Source organism: Tetranychus urticae, chromosome 2 (assembly GCF_039701765.1).
Source record: "Tetranychus urticae isolate SD_2017Ah chromosome 2, NJAU_TeUrti_SD_1.0, whole genome shotgun sequence".
NCBI lineage: Eukaryota > Metazoa > Arthropoda > Arachnida > Trombidiformes > Tetranychidae > Tetranychus > Tetranychus urticae.
The window spans coordinates 9,004,134-9,017,228 of NC_142959.1; the positions used below are offsets into that span (position 1 = coordinate 9,004,134).

General features: G+C 31.7%; 1 protein-coding gene across 1 annotated transcript in view; it reads right to left on the bottom strand.

Moving 5' to 3' along the window:
• Window positions 1-13,095, bottom strand: part of LOC107360087 (high affinity cationic amino acid transporter 1) — a 62,507-nt gene that overhangs the window by 43,388 nt on the left and 6,024 nt on the right. The gene's annotated exons all lie outside the window — the stretch shown is intronic.

Sequence of the window (13,095 nt, forward strand, 5' to 3'; positions counted from 1 at the left end):
ATCTTTGTTGCTCGAATTGACTCCAGAGCTCGGAATATTATCAATTTGACTTTGCTCTTCATTGTTTGGATTGACTGGCTGTGAAGGTTGAATATCTTCTTGATTAGAAAAATCGAGTTTTTTCACAACTTGACTTTTCGTTTTGTTCAAAGAATCTGTTCTTTCAGATTCAGATCTTGAACCTTCAGATTCCGCTGCTTTACTGCGTGGAGAAGTAGGAACTGATTCTATTACCGTGCTGAGTTTGCTTTGCTTAGCCCTTGGACTGAAATAATCTGTGAGTGTTCTCTTCGCAGATTTTGGAGTACTTTCCAAAAGAGATTTATCACTGGTCGATTTTAAGCTTGTACCAACCCCAGAGTCAGACATAATGTCGTCATAAGTATGCTCATCATAAATGCTAGTCGATGGTTCAGAATCTCGATCTTTATATTGTTCGGATGAATCACCAGTCTGATTCTCGCTGAGTTTAGGTGGCTCGGGTGAACCTAGAAAATCTGCAGGAACTTTTGTATCAAAACCTGGCAGCGATAGAAAATTTTCCGATTCACTGCCACCGGTAGCTGAGCCACGTGAATCTGTCGATTCTTCATCATCAGACTTCATCATTTCTGCGAACTTAGTTTGTGAAACACTTAGAGACAAACTCGAGGTTCCAGTGACTTCTTGGTCAAAGATAATTTCTTCATCTTCTTCGTCACCACCGGATTGACCATCGCCGTCATCTTCTTGATCTTTTTCTTCTTCCTCAAAATCATCGTCGACGTTAGTCAGATCAAAATTTTCACTTTTAGAAGAATTTTTTCGAGGTTCAAGTTTAGTCCTTGCATAATGAAGTGCTTTCGCTAAGGCTGTAATAAGATGTTTTTCCATACTCTTGTCGTATGACTTTCTCAAAGATTTCCGTACAGCATGATCTAAAAGAAAAAATTCCATTGAAATTTTTAGTCATTTTAAAATTAGAATTTGTGAAAAATATCTTACTCACCGATTAAAGCTCTTAATCTTTTTTCACCAAGTCCAGATTCAAATACTCCCGAACATGGATCTGTAGTTGGATCTTGGTAATTCCAGAGAGAAATAAGAGATTTCCGATCTCCAGTTCCTCTGAGGGTTACACCAATGATCCAATGCTTTGGAAAAGCATCTTTGATTATGTTTCCAATAATCACAGAAGCCTGATCATCAGATTGTTTCAAATTCGGATTTCGTAAAGCCAGTCGATATTTTTTAGCAGAAATTGGTAAAAGTCCTTCAATATAGACAAACTTATCCTTCTCACAGGTTTGATCAATTTCAGATATAATTCGAATTTTTTGAAATTCGTCTCCAGAGAAATTTGGAAATTCAATTTTTGGCTGAGGTGTTGATTCGAAGGCTGGCTTTTGAGCTGGAAACTTAGATTTTAAGGCGTTGATGATCTCATAGGCGAAATTTCGAACATCAGGAGCTTGAATTTTATCTGCACTCTGCTTCAATGACTTGTATTCAGACGAATCGAATACTGGACGAACTCTTTCTGTTTTTTCTTGTTGCTTGTCGCTTGAAATACCTTTTTCAGCAGATTTTGAGACTCGAGATCTTTCTGCTGAAATATCAATAATTGGAAAATCAGCTTTAGTCAAAGACTTTGGGCTTTTTTGATTGGTAATATTACCTAAGCTTTTTCCTCGAACCACTCTTTTCAAACTCGTAGCTTTTTCCAGAACGGAATCAAATACTGAGGATTTCATTATTGGAACTTTATCCGCTTGAAGTTTTTCAATTTTTACACCATCTATATTGAACCAATTGACTAAGCTTTTTTGTAGGTCCGGAAAATTCAGAGCTGCAGCATTAGCAAGAAAGACACGATAAGTGTCGTGTAATTCCTTAGAATCGTCTGAAAACGATACAAAACAAAATAATTAGAAAAAATTCCATGAAAAAAGGAAAGAAAATAATAAATTTACCTGCAATAACGATTACCAGAGAACCGAGAGGATCAGCGCCAGGGACTAAAATATTTATCAAATTATCAGGGTTGATTTTCAAATTTCCAATATTAGCTGGAATCAGAGCTTGATCTACTTTAAACGAAACTGGAACTGTTTTATCATGTTTCGTTGAATCATCTCTAACTCTTACGAGAGCGATCAGAACTTTTTCACCCATCATAAGATTTAAAACTGAACCAATTAACGTACACTGGTTGTCGATTGATTTCTTTTTCGATCGTGTGTTGTATGTTTTCACAAAATTAAAAGAATATGATTTTCTTTTCGGTCTAATTTCCATAAAATCGCGCAAAAACACAGAAAAAAGTAAAATTGAAAACTCGAACACGTTTAAGCAGAGAGAAATAGAATTTAAATTTATCGAAAAAGGAAATTAAAGAAAAAGCTTTTTCTCGATGCTGATTGGCTGATTTGACTATCACCTTGGCAACCGAATCAGCTGTTGAGATAAGAGAAAGATAATTTTCTTGGAAGCATGGCTTTTAAAACACGTTTCCTTTTAAATCATAATTTGAATATTTAATCATTATTTGAGTTTGTTTTCCTTCTTAAATTAATCTCATTCGTTTATTTATTTAAATAAATCAACAAAAGTTTCTTTTTCGGTGTAAATCTCAAGTTTTTTTGGGTTTTTCAACAAAAATGAGCTCTAAGAGAAGCCGATACCGAGTGCAACGTAAACAACATGAGTTTAATCAAAGAAACTACATAAACAATCTTCCCGATTTAGATAGTGACGGTGATTTTCAACCAGAACCTTTTTTGGCTAGAACAAGAGACAATTCACCGACAATGGAATTTGATCTTGAGTTATCTTCGTATCCAGATTCTTCAAATTTATCAAATTCAACAGATAATGAAGAATCAACTCAAGCCTCTCCACCTAAGGTTGAGTACATAGAAGCAGTTTTTGAGACATTGATATCTCGGATTGGTCTCAACCTCAGTGAATCTGAGAAAGTTGTGAATTTGATAAACTCCTTGAATTCTCGATTTTCTAGAGATCCAGTTACTTTGCCTAGTATGCGCTACTATTGGGACTCGAAATCAAGATCTACCAACGTTTGTGTTTATATTTTGTGCGATAAAAAACACGTTCATGGACCTTATTACGGCGAGCCAAGATACTACAAAACTTTCATATGTGAAAATCAAGAATATCCCGCAAAAGTAGTGCCTGGTGAATTTTTTCTTAATATTCCACTAAGAAATCAATTAGAGTCAATTATTCCAAATTTACCGGAATCTTGTTGGATTGAAAATTCAGATATTAGTGATATTTCGACTGCTAAGCAAGCACAAAAAGTGAAATTAGAGAGTCTTGCGAATATTAGCAGATTCACATTAACAATTCATGCGGACGAAGTTTCTTCGTCAAAAAGCTCGAATGAAAAACTATTCCCGGTTTTTGTTTCCATCAATGAATTGAAACCCGAATTTCGAAGGAAATTTTTCCTGATGGTGAATCTTTATGTTGGGAAAAATAAACCTAGCGTTGAATTGTTTCTATCTCCAATTTGTGCTGAATTATTGGATCTTGAAATTAATCCAGTTGTAATTGGTTCAAATTTCAAAGCGACATTTCACGTAATTGGTCTGGTGGCAGACGCTCCAATGCGAGCATACTTGCGCAATGTATACCAATATAACCATCTGAATGGCTGCGATTGGTGTTTGTCTCAAGCTACATCCATTAACGGAGCAAGATCTTATTCGATTCGCACTCAAGCTGAATTGGTTCAACTTAAAAGAACTAAAGAAGACTTTATTCAATTCAAGACTGTGCTAGAACGTGAAACAGATAATTTTCAGCAGTTCCAGCTCGAAAATTCTCGATTTCTTGGTTTGAAAGGCATTTCGCCGCTTCTCTCGCTTCAGTATTTTGATATAGTTGATGGTATATCAGTAGAACCGATGCATTGCATTAGTCTAGGGATTTTCCGCAATATCTTAATGAAAGGAATTCTAACTTCCGAAAATAGCTCACCATTATTTGAAAAGAATGTGAACAAGACCTTTTTCAAAAATCAGCTCAGCGAGAGACTTGTTTCAATTTCAGTGCCGTCTGAATTCACCAGAAGACCGAGACATTTGGATTACATCAAATTCTGGAAAAGTTCAGAGTATGATGCTTTTCTAGCTTACTTTGTGTTTACTACATCGAAAGGCCTGTTAAAAAATTCTGTAATCAACCATTTGTTATGCTTGTCTAGAATCTATTACTTATCTCATAGTGGAAATACTGACTCATCAACTGTCGCTGAAATAAGAAATTTAGTGGAAGAATTTCAGAATGGATGCGCATCTCTTTATGGAAAAAGTTTTTTGACGTACAATCTACATATACTTTCACATCTGGCAGATTCTGTTGAAAATTTAGGCCCTAATTCAACTAACTCTTCCTATCCTCTGGAGGATTATATGGGCATAATAAAGAACAAAGTCCATAGATATTCAAATATTGGACCCTCGCTGATTCGCTTCTTTATGAGTGATTTCAGATTCAGAGAATACCAAATTTCAAGAATCCAAAAGTGGAATATAACACCAGTAGAGAAAAAGAACTTTGGATGCGAAGAAGATGAAGAAAATTTTACGTCCATCATCGAAAAGATTCAAGACAACAGAATCAAATTTGAGATTGCAGCTAAAATTCAGGACTTCATTGGAATAGACGCGGATCTTGTTCAGAGTATTGTTTTCTTGCAGTCAGTGAAATTCATGAAAAAAAGATTCTCAACAATAAGATATTGTTCAAAGAAAATTAGAGACGATTCCTATATAAAAGATAGTGCTGGAATTTTCTACAAGATAATTCATATCGTAAAATACAATTCAAGAGTTTATTTATTATGCCAAAAAGTGGTTGTGAGAAAAGTCGAGCACAAGTTCAAAGGATTCACTGGATTTTTCTCTTTTCCTTTGGAAAATTTTCATGAAATTTCCAGAATTCTACCTGATTTGTTCTGTTTACCCTTGATAGAATCGATATCTAAAGTAATTATAGTAAAAAGTTCAACTTTTCATTTCAAATACAAGGCTGATTTTCTAGTGGAACAATTTCTACATAATAAGTGAATTTGATCAATTTCAATATACAATTTCAAAATGTATATCTTTCAAAATTTAAGTTTCATCTGAAATTTATTAAAATTATGTTTTGTTTCTTTCTAAAATTCAACTTGACATTTTTCAAAATTCCATCGCGCTCTTCATTCTAATTACTCAAGAAATTGAACATAAACCTTACTAGAGATGTTGGATAAAAGTCTTTTGAATTTTATATCCGGCTCAGAAGTGAACTCAGGCATCTCAATTGAATCTTGGAATATATTTCGAATTTTTTGACTAATTTTTGAACAATTTTAACTCAAAAAATTCACCGATAATTTTTTGAATCTCCTACCGACTCAAAAAAGATTCAAAAATTTTTCAAAAGGGTTCAAAAAATTTTGATATGTTGATTGGGCAAACAACTAAATCAGTTGGAATTCGGAACAAAAAAATTCTAAAATATCAGAGGCGAATATTCTTTTAAATCGTTCAACAACGCAGACCAAAAGATGGAAGTTCGGCCAATTCGATAGCCTCAAAATTATATTCAACTTCAGTTGTGATGATATGACCCTTGAATGATTGCGTACGATCCCATTCCCTATTATTCCCTCCCTGTTACCTAAACCATGAGCACACAAGTAACTTCGTTAAAACTGAAAATCAGAAAATAGGAGAATTCGTAAATAGTTTGGAGCTTTTCGAGTCTTTACATTATTCTGTATGATTCAACTGTCATATCTTCAATCGCTTTTTGGATCGATTAAAATTTAAAGAAGCAAAATTTGAAAAACAAAAGTTTCGACACTAGAATTCGTTTTTACTTAACAGAAAAGGTTGACATAATTGTTTGAAACTTAAAGCAACAATCTATTTCCAACATTGAAGCACAATTTTCATTATCAGATAAATTATTTACAGAGAACACAATTGAATGTGTTACTATAATTAGGATCATTTATTATTTACCATTCAATTTATGGGAATTAAAAGTGTTTGACATTTTCTTCTGTCACCTTTGAATGCTTTCTTTCACTCGAGTTTCAACATTTATATTTCAATATATATTGATAAATGTTAAAAATTTTGTACGCGAAATTGAAATGAAAATTTTCTTTTACTTTGTACTTTTTCATCAGGAAAACAACTCTTCAGGCAATGAATGTTACAACATCTTGCATGCATCGTTATTAACCATTATTTATAGCATCAGTTTCATCTGAAAATGAAATGTTTCTTGAAAAGTTAATGTTGTTTTAATGATGATACAACCTCAAGGGTGTTGATATTGCACGTTTGCTTATCAAGAAGTATTTAATCGTGTCAATGGTAATTGTCTCGAAAAGCCTTCAAGGAACGAATTTTTATGAATTTTTCCCTTTTCTAATTGATCTTAATGATGTGAACATTATTAGATGTAAAGATGATTCAATTTGAGGAGAAAATTGGAAAACACAAAATTCAAATTTCCATCCATAATTAGATTCAATGAAAACGATCAAATTAGTCGACTGTTTCGAGTTAATCAGATTTCTGTTTGTTTTGGTTAATTTAGAAAAATCAATTCATTTGGAATTTGAAAGTTTGTCTTGAAATTGATTCAGAAATTATTCATTGAAAGACAAAATAAGAAACAAAAAGTTGAATTTAAATGTAATCACTTGGATTGATCAGTTTCCATTATTATTTTGTAAATGTGGGAATCAATTGAAGAGGTTAAATTACGGTGAAACAAAATAATGTAGAGTTATCAGTTGAATGAATCAAATTGATATTACAATTGAAAGTAGATTCAATTTGAAACTTTAATCTAAAAATTGACTCATCATTTGAATAAAACTGGGATTCATTCATCAACTTCATTTACTTTAAAGGTGTATCAAACTTTGTAATGAGATTGAATTCATTTTGAAACAAGCAAAAGCAAAATTATGTTGAATCTAGCAAAATGAAGAGAAATTTTATTCTTTTTCCTCATTTTTTATTTTCTCTCAATCATGATAATCAAAAGTTTCAATCGAACTCGCTCATATTCTTATTTCCTCATGTAATCCAAGTGTTTCATTTCTTTTTGCTGAACAGCTTAATTTACAATAAAATGTTTTCCTCATCATTATTTTACTCAACTTTATCTGATTCTAAATTGAAATTTATTCGCTGTTCAACATTTTTCTTTCAATCTTTATTATCCTCTTTACCATTCATCTCAATAATAAATGAATACTCATTACAATAAATGTTAATCATCTGATACACTGTAAAGATATTGGATTAAAACTGATCACATTTCATCGATTGCAATATCATTTGAACCAATAAAAAATTCAACTTTACCTTTTCTTTCAACAATGTTTCTCAAACAAAAGTTATTGCAATTGTTTTCGTTTTGCAAAATTGTTATGAGATGAAGTCACATAACTCACAATTAATTGTATTTTAAATTGAATTTCGACTTGAATTTTTGGGAATGGGAAATTTATTGGCTGATTCATTGCATGCAGAATATCTCATCATTGAGTTCAGTCTGTGGAGCGTTGATGAAAAGTTGAGTTGTGAGATTTGAGAAGTAATGAGAGTATATGGCGAGTTGTATAAGAATTTTCAGGAATATATCTTTTGCATTTTACTTGTGCCTTAGGTTGTAAAACGAAAAGGAATGGAAATTGAAGAGAAAACTTATTCTTTTATTTCGCTTTTTAAAGACTCAAATGAAGTCAACGAATAAACTTGGAGATCAAGAATAAAATATTGACTGTGAGTCATGATATTTCTTTAGTGTTGCACATTAACATATTCATAAGCACTCAAAATTGTCTTGAAAATGAATTGACGCTGGATTCTTACTTTTCAACTGTAAACTTCAAATTGGTTTGATCAACATTATGAATATGTCATTTTCTGCATAAAAATTTATTTTATTCCTGCTCAACCTAACATGGAGTTTACTTAATCAACCCTTTTATACCCAATAGCATGCATTTATCAAATTATTGCCAAAAATAAGATTGATTCAGATTATAATCAACCTTGTCAAACTAGATTTGTATCAACTTGTCTGCTCAGTCTTTGAATTGCAACAATAATCAGTTCATCGCGATATGAAAAGAGGCCCAAGTTGTTCAATATTTTAGTCCGAATCGAAGAGCTGTCTAGGTGAGCCTCAAATCGTTGACCAGCCTCTTGATGTTGACTTTTCTGTGTAAAGAAAATCCTTACAAGTTTCTCATTCTGCAATGATCGACCCTGAGTTGCAGACCCGAAGTTGAGTTTACTTGGAACTATTAATTCTTTATTCTATGATAATATTTTATTCCTTTTCAATAAAAAATTTTCAAAAAGCAAAAACTATCTCAAAAATAGTGTTCGAGAGCAATAAATGGGTATCGTGATTTAAGGTGTAAATGAATATTTTGCAACTTTTATCATGCAGCATTAATTTGATGCTCTCAAATATCGTCACGCTGCAAGGATGACTGGGAGGTGACAACGTTTCAAAGTATTATAATGCACATAATTAATGTAAACATTCATATTTCAATGGCAATGAGCATCAAATGAGATGAAATTTTGCTTAAAGGAAAGCTCAGATAATGCAAATGCTATCTTAAACTAAGGAAATGATTGAAAATGAGTAGATCAAAGTTGACACTAAATTGGGTTACCTCTTTTTTATGCAACAAAATAAAAGAAGAAAGTTTGAATTTTGAGATTCAATCTGAATAAATGAATCAAATGATGAATCATATTGAAATGAGGTAAACAAATTTTGTCAACAACTGCTGCATAATAAACAACTGGAATTTGAATAAGTTTCATTTCGATTGGAACAAAGTTGAATAGTTGATCGACCAAGGTGGACAATGGAAGTAACAAAATGCATAAACTAAAAGTGCAGTTAAAAATATTATTTACTCTCTGGTAATAATATTAATATGAAAATAATGGTTTATTACTGATGAATGTTAACCAAATAAATAATGTAGATAATATGTTGACTGAACTGGAAAATGTACACAGTGCCATTTGTTTAGCTGCAATTTACTAACTATTATGTTAAATGAGGAAAGAAAAAGTTTACCAACGAAATGAAAAAAATCTTACTTTTCTCACTTTCATTTCAGGGCAGAATATCTCAATTGAAAAGATAAAGGAATTGAAAAGGAATATTTCCTTTTCTTTCTTTCTCCGATATTAATATCTCGATAACATTTGCATGACACTTACATTTCATTAAAAAAATGCATTCAATGTTGAAGTGGTAAACAGACGAAAATCGAAATATCTCGAAAGTAATTAGCATCAATTCAGTTGATTGTGATGTAAATTCATATCATGAAGTAACTCTTTGGTCCTCGGTTCGACACTGGTTCAACTGAAGACTTTTATTGGTTTCGTTTCACTTTAAACTTGTCTGCTTAGAAACTCTAACCTCAACTAAATCTTTCAAACTCTGAAAGTTGATCTGAAAATGAAATCCAATCTGAACTATTAGAAACGATTCAACTACAGTTATTTTGCATTCAATGAATGATAAATTCAGTTGCATAAGTTCAGTTTCAGACTTGAATATTAACTATTCTTCCCAAAGTAAACTTTTTTGACTAAACTCTTTCAGATTAATCAGTCAAACTGTTTCGAGATTGTTACCTAAAATGAGATAAAAAGTACGTGGACTAATCAGTAATTTTTGAAAGCTTTGTTAATAAGTTCTGTCGGTACATTGCGTTGAATAAAATATTATATGCAGAAAATCAGTCGAATAGGGACAAAATAAAGAAGTTAAATGAACATTTTCAGGTAATCAATGAAATTACGAGAGCAAAAACAATGTAATCTTATTGTTTTATTTATATGCTTTGATTTCGTTAGAATTTTAAAATTCATCAGATTCTTTTCAACATTCCAACCTTAAATTTATCTGAAATGCTGAGACCCAAAATCAAACCAATGAACCTTTAAATCTGTCAACTTGTTTCAATGTCAAAGTTGATTGAATGACAAAGAGTCATGTTAATTCTATTCAAATTATTGACTGGCACAAAAGTGCTTGTCAATCAACAATTTTGTATTCGATTGAACTTTATTTACATTTGTGAAGAGTTGAAATAAATCCCAGGTTCGATGGAAGATTCAATCAACATTTGAATGAAAATCAACATGACTGTTTCATGATACTTGATTGGTACTTTTCAACTTTTATGCAATTCAATTGTCTGTGTACTTGAATGTCTCAATAGTCAGTAACTTTGTTGCTTTGCAGACGCAACATTAACCTTGAAATATTCAATGACATCAATTGCAACGATTTAATCAAGCGAACAGAGTCACTCTTTAAGAATCACTCCGTCCACTTACAAATTCATTTTGTAAACATACTAATATAAAGTATTCAATAATTTGGATTCAAGAGAGATTTGCATCCAACCTCTGAACCAACACATCCTTGTAACCTTGTAATAACACATCACAAGACTGATGAAAATGAATAGCCATTTATCTTCATCAGTGAAGCATAAGCATGAAATAGTCTCGTGCAAATCTGTATGATAGCCAGTGCGTAACGTGCGAAAAACAATTCATGAAAGTGAGTTTTCAAAACGGCTAAGCTGAGTTGAAATCAGATCAATATCATCATCTTTTAATTTCATGTTCAAAGTTGGTAATAAAGTTTTCTTCGATTATGAACAAAAATTGTCAATAAATTTCAAGCACAATGTTCATCTTCAACTTTAAAAAACATCTCATGAGGGTGAACATTTCCAACACTGATTGCCATTTATATTGAACAAAAAGTGTTTTGCTTTCATTCCCTTCACCTTCAAACATTTCATTTTTTCCCCTTTTGTTTATCTCCTTTGAATATTTATATCCAACCAAAATATCTTTTCTTCACCATCAATAATCGATTCAACGTTATTACCTGATGTTGGTAAAAGTTTTTCTACCCTTTTCTCTCCTTCTCTCCCTCGATCTTCATTTCATTCATTTTTTTCTCTCATTCATTTTCCCCATTCCTGACTTTTACGTCTGCCCTCAATCTGAATCATTACAGAAAACTTTTATTCATTGTCCAAAGCAAATGGGAAAAAGAGGAAAAAAAACTATTCTTTCTGTGTGTCATTTGTAAATTGAGGTTATTATACAGAATAAAATGAGCACAACTATTATCATTTCCATCCAGATGGAATATTATTCAATGTTTCAGGATAATTCTGTGCAGTTTAATAGCTCTTGAAACTCTGAGAGACCAAAACTTGATCATTATAATGAGAGTGAATCAAATAAATGACCAGTAATGAGTTATCTTGAACAAGCAAATTGTTGAACCAGCAAAGAGAAGAAGAGGAAAAATTGAAAACAAATTAACGAGAAATGAGTTTTACATTCAATATTGAGCTCAACCATTTCAAGTCAAATTTAAAATCAAATGTTATTGTTTCAAGGTAAAAATATTGAACCTTTTTTATTTGTTACCAAACGTTGAGAAAAAAATCAACTTTGATATTAATCAAAGGAAATCTCATATTCTCAATTCTCAAATCGGTGAAAATGTGTAACAAATAATGTTTTAGGATAAAAAGTAACATCATTCAATTGCCATTGTTTCAATTTTACTTAAACCCTGTCACTGTATAATTAACCTGTCAACCAGTTTTTTATGTCAATCTCTTTACTCTTTCAAGTTTAAACAGTTTCACTTTTACCTGTTATTTGTTACCTTTTTTCACTTTTTTATCATTCCAACCTGTCAACTGGCACCTTTTATTATAAAATAGTTGATATCATTGAACTTCACAGTTTTTTATTCACTTTTTTTTGCACATTCAAACAGTTGCACTTTACATTTGGCCAACATTTTCATTTCCTTTTATCCATTTCAAATGAAAATTCGAATGAAAATTATTGCTGTCAAAATGATCACTTTCAACTATTGGAATGGCCGATAATGATAAGCAAAAATTGATCAAAGTGTTGATTGTAAAAATGGTTTCGACTTGGTTGGGAATCTTTGATTGAAAGAAAATATTTTTTTCCTTTTTTGTTTTACTCCAAAGAGTAGAGGAGTTGATGAATGATAATGATTTGGTTAAATCGCTTCATTCATCTTCATGATTTGTATCTCTAAAGATGAAAGTAACGTTGAAATTTAAATGTTGACTGTAACGATGAGAAAGTAAAATCTTTTGTCAGTGTAAAGGAAAAGAAGAAGAAGAAGAAGAAAAGAGGAAAAAATCAAACAAAATTGAGTGCTAAGTGGTTATGTATTTTTGGTAATAGTCAATTGAAAAGTGAAGAAGGGTGCAAGTGATTTAATATCTTAAGAAGCTTAAAGAGAGGAGGAATGATGATAAGAAAGAGAGTGAAGATGATGATATTGTTGAAACAAAAATGGAAAACAAGGCCAAAAGAAACAATGTAAGGTAGATTCGAAGCTGAGATCAGCAAGAAAAAAGGTCAAAGAAGAAGCAAAAAAATGGTTTAAATGAATCTTTCAGATAATAGGTTTTCTAGTCTTTTTTTTCATCATAATAGCTTTTCTCAGTTCTTTTGCTTTTTTTCACCAAACAATTTCAATTCGTTTATCATTATCAAGATCTGTGTCAAATCGTTGCTCCATTTTTATTCAACTTTCTTCAAGTTTATCACTTGAAACTGGTATTGCAGTCAATGAGTTTTATCGCTGACTTTTTTTTCGTTGCAACGAAGTAAGTAAAACATTCCTTTGCATTTACCTTTCCAATTAACTTGGATTTTTGGCAATTGATTAATCTGACTTTTGAATGGCAAATGAATTTGATCATTTTTGTCTGTCGTGCTTTTTCATTGGCGATAGATAAATGTCAGTGAACATCAATTGCTAATGATGATGGACGTTAAACAATGTTGACAGGGAATGACACTTAATTCAATATCAATCATCAATGTTGCTCCGATTATTTTGTTTACTACTTTTCTGGTTCCAATTCAAATGCATTATTGATTAGTGGTGAAATATTTTTAGAAGCTAATGATGATCAAAGTTAATGGGTCAATAGTACAATAT